At 39.0% G+C, this 8,736-nt stretch overlaps 1 long non-coding RNA gene across 1 annotated transcript; it reads left to right on the plus strand.

Annotated features, from left to right (window-relative positions):
- The first annotated feature begins 1,222 nt into the window (after positions 1–1,222).
- Positions 1,223–6,574, plus strand: LOC121920748. The gene is made up of 2 exons (XR_006101748.1): positions 1,223–1,584; positions 6,354–6,574. It is a non-coding gene; the product is annotated as an uncharacterized LOC121920748 (long non-coding RNA).
- The last annotated feature ends 2,162 nt before the right edge of the window (positions 6,575–8,736 follow it).

Below are 8,736 nucleotides of genomic sequence, written 5' to 3' on the forward strand. Positions count from 1 at the left end.
GTCAAAGTCCCCTTCAAATTGGCACAGGGAGTGACAGGACATCACTTCTGGTCTCCATTTTGAGAGGGAGTCTGACAAAAAAGTCAGATATTTTGGCCTGCTTGGGAGTAGGGAAGATATTGGCCCCTGGCCCCCATGCAGTTACCCACCCCTGACTTTAGTTAATGCAAAGATGAAAAGAGATTTAACCAACAAGTAGTAAGGGGAGCTTGGGAAGGAGCAGGGTTTCTTTGCAACACGATGGTTCTTCTGGCTTCTTCATAAAAGCATGTGTCCCAGAAGTCTGAATTTTGGAGCTTTTAACTCCAACATTTTTGTTGGAATCAATATGGAAATCAGGAAAACAAAGAAAGAGGGCAATGAAATGAAATTATAAGGGAGGGAGAAGGTTCATACTCCTGTTTTCTTCCCTCCAAAAATCCATTCTGGGACAAGTGGGGGAGGAGAAAAGTTAGCTTCATGGATGGAAATTTTCACCATCATTTTGGTAGGGCTTTTGGTATTTGAATGAAACATAAATGTAATCAGCATTTTAAAATTAACTTCATTGTTTAAAATGTGCCCCCTTCAACATAAATGTTACTCTATTCAATGTTTTGTTTTGTTTTGTTTTTGTAGCATATTAACTTAAAGTCTTAAGACATCCCTACTAACTTTTCTGTCTTTGGGACTATAATTCAAGGGGAGGCAGGGTTGATTTTAAAATGGATTAAATGAACTAATTTTATTTTTATGAAGTATTTTTTTAAAAAATAAAATAAAATGGGTTTGATTTTTGTTTTCCTTAACATCAAAGTGGATTTTGACATTTTTCTTCAGTCAGTGGAAAAGAGAGCTGAAGGATGCATCTACATTATAGAAATAGTACAGGATGCCATCACCTTAAGTGTTAGCTCTTCCTATGAAACCCTGGGATTTCTGGTTTTACAATGTCTTTAGCCTTCTCTGCCAAAGAGTGCTGGTGCCTCATAAAACTACAAATTCTAGGATTCAGTAGTATGGAGCCATGACACTTAAAGTGGTATCGAACTACATTATTTCTACAGTGTAGATTCACCTTAACTCAAAGATGTCATCATGAATTCTCTTTGTTGTTGTTGTTCTGTTCATTTCTGACTAATGGCAACCCTATGGCTCATCCAAGGTCACCTGTGGGCTTTTTTAGCTGAGCAGGGCATCAAACCCTGGTGTCCAGAGTCATGGTCTAATGGTCTACACTATACTGGCAACTTCTAATTACATTCTACAATCTCTAATTATATTTTGCACATATGTTAACAGCAATTTGTGGAGATGGGAGATAACCTGATCAGCCCTAATCTGCAGTTGTCATACATCAGTGTGACTCGGAGTGGTCGTCTGTGGGCCTGTGGTGGTCTGTAGGCCATTTGCTTCTGGCCCATGGTGACTTTCCAGGAAAGAAAGAAACCGTTGAAGCCAATGGGCACAAGTATTCTGATCCCTGACAGATTTGGCAGGGGGAAACTGCACATCAGGAACTGTAGCTTAAGAACCACTGATGAACATTAAGTGGTCTCTCTCTTTCCCTCAACCCTCTGGCATTACCTTTATCTAAGTGCAAAGGTACAGAAGCTCAATGAAAAAAGAATTAAGGTAGATAAAGCAGATCTGAACAAAGAGCAGTCTGGATATAGATGTAAGAAATTTCATTTTTCTAATGCATTGGAAACTACTGTCAAAACAATTCAGAGTCATTGCTTTATGTGGTTTTTTTTTTAAAAAGAAAACTACATTTCTGAATATTTATTAAGGTTTATAGCAAGCAATAATGTCTACTAAAAATATTATTGAATAGAATCTTTTCTACTAATAATTTAAACTGTGGTTTCAGAGAAGTTATTTAAATCATGATTTAAATCCATTCAATTTAGATCAAGTCAAACCAACCTGCAGCAGACAGCACTTGCTAGGACTTTTTAAAATTATTTTTGCAGTTATAAGGTTGTTTTAAAATTGCTGGCTTGTATTTTTAACATTGTTCATTGGTTTCAGTGATCTGAGCTACTCTGAGTATTTTGAAACAGAAAACTGAGATAGAAATGCCAGACACAGACCAATAAATAAAAAGCAGCCTGCCAATAGTACCTGTTGTTCCACTAAGGAACATATTTGAAGGGATGTCATATTGAGGAGGGAGCAAGTTTGTTTTCTGCTGCTCCAGAGAACAGGACCCAGAACAATGGATGCAAGCTTCAGGAAAAGAGCATCTACCTCAACATTAGGAGGAACATCCTGACAGTGAGGGCTGTTCGACAGTGGAACACACTCCCTTGGAGTGTAGTGGAATCTCCCTCCTTGGAGGTCTTTAAACAGAGGTTGGATGGCCATCTGTCGGGTATGCTTTGATTTAGATTTCCTGCATGGCAGGGGATTGGACTGGATGGCCCTTGTGGTCTCTTCCAACTCTATGATTCTAAGGCCAAGTTGTTTCACATGACTCTGTGGCTTTTATGAGATTTCGTTTAAGATATTATGCCCGAACCAGTAAGACATTGGTGCAGAAATCACATACAAATCTGCCTCCTGCCTCTGTAGCTGAAATCATCCTCAGATTTACTAACCAATCACAAGTTCAACTTTGTTTTAGCCTGTGAATGTAGCAAAGTGCTAGTTTTGAGAGACAATTTAAGTGAAAGGCAAGAAACAAATTTTTAAAAAATGAAACCACAGAACTACAGACATAATAAAAATAAAACAAAATATCAGAGCTGTAGTTTACAGTCAGTCACATGTGCACCATGAAGAAAAGTTTATGATATTTTACAGGTGCCATCACAATTGAGAAGAACAGTAATAGTCTTCTTCTTATTACTATTACTGCACAAAAAGTCTAATTTTGCAAGCTGGACCGGTGGGTTCTATCCATCAGTTACCACAACCAGTTGTTTCTTAATATGTTATTCCTAGTAGCTTGCAGTGATGGTTGGTGGTCCCTCGTATTAATGGGGTATAGAAACTGTTGTGGCTGTTAGTCTAATGTTAAAGGAACTATCCAGGTGCTGGATTTATTTTGGGGACAGGGACAAGCACTTTGGAATTCAGACTAAACCCAGAGTGGATTCACTGCCCAACTAACATGGAAATCACCATCTGCCACTTCGTCCTATTGTGTCATTTAGCATGAAGAATCTCTGCTTAAAACTGTAAATCATGAGGGCTACCAAAATAACACCCACTGAGGAAGTCTGGGAATATGTGTATGGTACAAGATTCAATCAAATGGAGCACTGGAAAGGAATTGACTCTTTACACACAATGTAAATTTATTTATTTATTTATTTGTGGTATTTATACCCCACCGTTCAGCCCTAAAGCCTCTCAGAGCAGCTTACAATTATTATTATTTTTAATTAGATGGTTTCCTGCCCTCAGGCTTACAATCTAAAAAGACACAACACAAAAGGAGAAGGGAATGGTGGTGGGGAAGGAATCAGAGAGAGAGCTAAGAAATCACTATTGAGGATTACATGCCCAGTATAGTAAAAAATGTGGGGAACCATTCCAACCACTGCCTGATGATGGCAGTGTGATCAGGTTGGGAAAGCAGCAGAACATTTTCGCCCCAGGGTCCTGTTGGTTCACCATGCAAACAATTTTCCAAAGGAATCTTCCCAGAACATCTTGGCTCTGAGAATGAACCTACAAGCCAGGCACTGGAGAAAGAGGCTGCTAAGCTGCAGCAGCTGCTTTCCCCTAATGACAACAGAAATACGTATCTTTGCCTCCCCTTGAAGCCGTGACCTCCCTCCCCATTGCCACTGTGCTATGTTGACATTGTTGCACCTGCACTGAGAGCTAAAAGGATTCCATATTCTCCACTGTTTTCAAGGGAATATATTCTCTTCTAACAGTAGTCTCTTGTCCTATGTACAGATTCCTCATTAGGACTATCACATGTATCGGTGCTCCCATGTCTTTAAGAGTGTTCCATTGCTTTTCATGGCCTATGCTGTCAAATGCTTTGCTATAGTCTATAAAGCGCATTCCTGGGTACACTCCATGTTTTGACTTATACTACCTCTTTTATTGGGTCTTCTTGGTGTTTGCTCTTGGCTCTGGAATTCCTTAATTTGGCAGACTAGATTGGTTCATTTCTTGTACCCCTGATGGAAGGCAAAGATTTATTTTTTAAAAATCCAAAGATTTTTCAGGAGCTGCCTGATTTTTTTTTGTTTTTAGGAAACAGCTGCTAACAACATGCTATACTGCTTTCTTACTATTAAAAATAATAATGGTGTTTTAATGGTTTTTAATCTTTCAGTGTAATTAACTTTCAATGATAATAGACAATTATAAAACCTTTGTACATTTTATCTGCATGGTAATTGTTGTAATTTTATGAACCAATTTGAGTCCTAGGGTGTTTTTTTTTTCTTTCAGGCAGGGAGATACGGGATATAAAAGAAACAACCAAATAAACATAGATCATGCTGACAAAGAACATAGCAGCAATATCTCAGGGGAGTGTAGGATGTAGGCTATGGGTTCTTCCAGATAGGACAAATGTATTTGTAGTGTTCTTTGCTGTAGTGCCTGGCTTTCTAAAGAAAGAGCCAAATGATATTTCTGTTGTCCCTGATTATTTTCTGGCAATTTCCAGCACCGGCTGCAACATTTTATTCCCACCATCAAATGTAGGGTCTTTATTCTGAGGCATATGGAAACAATAAAGTATTTGTTGCTCCTTTCTCTTTCTAAATTATTTTTAAGAGTTATAGTGCTTCAGTAAAAGGATACGTTTGCTCTAAAGCACTGCAACCCTAAAAAAAATGGAAGAGGCAAAAATATGCCCTTCAAACCATAAGACTGCCTTAGCACACTATGCCCTGGTTGTTATTTTAAAAAAAAACTTTGGAAGAGCCCTAGTGACGATCCAAGAAATCACCACAAACAAACATCCAAAGGAATGGAACAAGTGGACACAGAGGACACCACTTGTTGCACTGAAGACGAGGCAAGTTTGTTTTCTGCAGCTCCAGAGAATAGGACCCAAAGCAAATTATTCAAGCTACAGGAAAACAGATACCACCCTAATATTAGGAAGAAATTCTTGACAGTAAGTGCTGTTCAACAGTAGATGCGCTGCTGCTGAAAGTGGTGGAGTCTCCTTCTTTGGAGGTTTTTAAACAGAGGCTGGATGGCCGTCTGTTGGGAGTGCTTTGACTGTGTATTCCTGCATGGTAGGGGGTTAGACTGGATGGCCTTTGAAGTCTCTTCCAACTCTATGATTCTATTCTATTCAATCTGCTGCATGAAACCTGGGGCCCACCCATGCTACGGGATTATAGTGTTATTATTCCACTTTAACTACCATGGTTCCATCATGTGGTGGGGCACTGGGGTGTTCTGACAGAGAATTCTATGTGCCCCTCCACTTGGATTCCATGTAAAATGTCAATCCCAGGATTTCATGGAATGGAAGCCAATCTTCTACACTCTGACCTGGGAAAATGTCTCACAGTGGGACTCCAGGGTAGGTGTGGATTGTTCTCCAACACAAATTTATTTCCTGTAATCCTTGTTGTAACATGTGTTCTTGAAGGTCCTCCCAAAATCAGTAGGACTTGCTATTTAGAATTAGGATTAAACTTGCAACCCACCCCCTTGAAAGCAGCCGGCTGTGCCATAGACTGTAAACAGTTCCACAAGCCCTTTCTATTGTGATCAATTCAAGGGTTTGATTTAGCACCTTGTCACATCCGCTTTCCAAGAGGCTTCCAAGTAGTCCGACTGCCCACCAAGACAGTGCTTCTGTGACCAAAGAAATCCAGCTCCAGTTTCTCCTACTAAATTTAGACGAGTAGACAAGATTAAGTAAACCAAAATAGGCCAGTGGCATTTAATCCAGACTCTTCCTTTCAGGGTCAGATTGTCACGTTTAATTATATGAACCTCTCTGAGGATCAGGGGGATATGGATGTATGTCAAGCAATACTGGAAATAATTTTATTAGATTTAAAGACTATTTGATGCTGTACAGTGAGGAGTGAGGCTGAATTTGTTCAGTAGCCACCATCCTCTTACTAATTTTCTTTGTTATTCATGACCTGCTTTTTCCACAGAGCTGGAATCAAGGTGGCTTACAGAAATTTCAATACACATGTATTTTAAAATGTATAAGCAATAATCTTTTATGTTTAGTTCTTTATTGTGACAGAAATTCAAATCCAAGTTTGTAAACTTGCCAACAAAGTCAAATGCATATAACCCTGTACCTCAAAATAAGCACTGCCCTGTCCCATATCATCTCTGTCCATAAATGTCCCAATTGAGACCTAAAACAGTTACCTTCCCATAATAACCTTTGTGTTATGTTGTATTCTTTAATGCAGATGACAGTGCTAAACAATCAGTTGGAGTATATGCTTGAGATTGAAAGAATATTCAAAACTATTCAATCAATGGTTTAAACAGTGTTCCCTAAGTGCAAGATCTAATGGATTTGGGACTATGGAACTATGCAAGAATCCCCACATGTTATTTTTCTCTGTGTGGAATATAATGTTTGTGTACAGAAAATGCAGTTTCCAGCATACACAAAGAGAGAAAAACCTGACATTTGTTGTTGTTGTTGTTGGTGGTGGTGGTCTAAAATAAGCCTTGTGAATACTCTTCAGAAACTTCCGTTTTCAAGAACTTTATTGAACTCTAAAGACAATAGTTAAAATTACTATTTGCTTCAAGAACAAAATTAACAAAGATTTTCATGCTTTGACTACAGATTAAGCTTTTGGTTACCTCAACTCATCATGTTCACTTCCAGGAATGTAGTCTCTATGATGCCATAGTATTACATCCAGCCTAACACTTCAGGTATTTTTACTTTTTGTGCAAGACATAGTCAAACGTATGTCTCCCACAGCAGCAATATGGAATATTCATATATATGAGTAAAGGAGGTATGCACCAAACAGTAAGCTTTGATCAATCTCAGATCATCCTTCACCTTCATGGGAACTCTTGGAATTGTCTTCCAAAAAATGATCCAATGTTTCTGGGGCCAGATGGTACAGAAAGGCAAACTCAGCGACGTGACTTGCAGATGATCCAGAACATCCTGGGCTCTTACAGGAGAGGGTTGTGGATTCCCCAGTTAACAAGAGAAAAGAAAAGAGACAGAGAATGACACAGGCCCACCTTCCACCCCCATAGAACACAAGCATTGGAATATGCACACTAAGCTGGTGACCATGTGAAACGAAAGACTTCTTGGAATTAAAGAACTTCTCATGAGCAAGATCAGTTGCCTCCTCTTCCTCGTTATTAATTTGATTTCTGTCTTACTCTTCTTTGTCAGATTTCAGGGCAGCTAATCATCTTATATAACTACACACACACACACACACACACACACACACACTTTTTGTATGTTTTATGTCATTTTATACTGTTTTAGCTAGATTATTTTAATTGTTTTTAAATTTTTATTGTATTTTTTTTTAATGATTTTTATCTGTGAGCTGTCTTGGGTCCCTCTTTGGAGAAAGGCAGCATAGCAATGAAACAAAATAAATAAATAAAATCAGGCTTAAAGACAAATACAGAAGTAAAAACCACAAATTACAAATATCTGTTAAATACAATAAAAATAAGACAGGCAAAGACAAATAATATTTGATTATCCTCATATAAATGATTTTTTAACTGGTGCAAACAAGATAAAAGTGTGGGAACCAACCTGACAAGAGATGCACAATTGGGGTTCCACCACTAAGAATGCCTTGCCATGCATGGTAGCCCTATGGACCTCATCATAAGCAGAAACCCTCCTGGGAAGGGCCTCCTGAGTATCTATAATGACTGGCAGCTGAGCCATGGCTGGCATTTCAGGAGCACAGATTTAGAATGTTGCATTTCAGGCAGAGAAAATTACAGTGGCAATGGATCTTGCTTGCACTTTTCCTGGCTGCCTAGCTCTTGAACAATCAGATCTGCTTTGTGTAGGACTTGTCTGATTTTTGGCACCAGTTAATTGGCATTCGCTTGCCTGGAATACTGGCTCTCTCTTTAGATTCTGTTGGAGTAGGCCTTGGACTGCCTGACATTGCCCTCTGAACCTGTCCAGTCTTAATACGATCTGAAAAAGAACAAGAGGCACTTTTAAGTGATGCCACATCATCCTACAGGGGCTGCTGCTCTGAATGCAAAATACCGTGAAGCATGACATCCCCCCCCCCGGAGAGCATCCTATATGAGATGCCACAGTATCATTTCCAGCCCAATGTTCCATTTCACTGTAATATACTCTCAAGAGCATGGGGCCACATGCCAGTAGCTGCCAATGTACAATTGAATATGAAAGAGAGAGTGTGGAACCCATGATAAGTTCTCAGCAAGTCTTTGCTTTCAAGGAAGTGAGTTTGCATAAAAGACCTTTTCCCTTTACCAAAGGCAGCTGGTGGCTTCCATGTCAGTGGCATGATGAATCTGCTCTGAATTTTAATCTGATCTTCAAAGGAGTTACCCAAATGCTGAACCCTATTCCCAAATGAGAAACACCATCTGAGATAATGCCTTTCAAGTTAAACTTTCAGATTAAAATATGAAGTGGATTCCTCAACTCTCTGACATAGGAGCCACCAGTCACCACTGAACTTTGGAGTAGTTACATACATTCAGCATACAATTCATATAACACATGCAGCACATGTAGTAGAATACATATAGCTAGATGTATAAACAAAATAAATGTCACATAATGGAGAGCTTTTTAAA

The sequence above is a fragment of the Sceloporus undulatus genome, chromosome 2 (genome assembly GCF_019175285.1).
Source record: "Sceloporus undulatus isolate JIND9_A2432 ecotype Alabama chromosome 2, SceUnd_v1.1, whole genome shotgun sequence".
NCBI lineage: Eukaryota > Metazoa > Chordata > Lepidosauria > Squamata > Phrynosomatidae > Sceloporus > Sceloporus undulatus.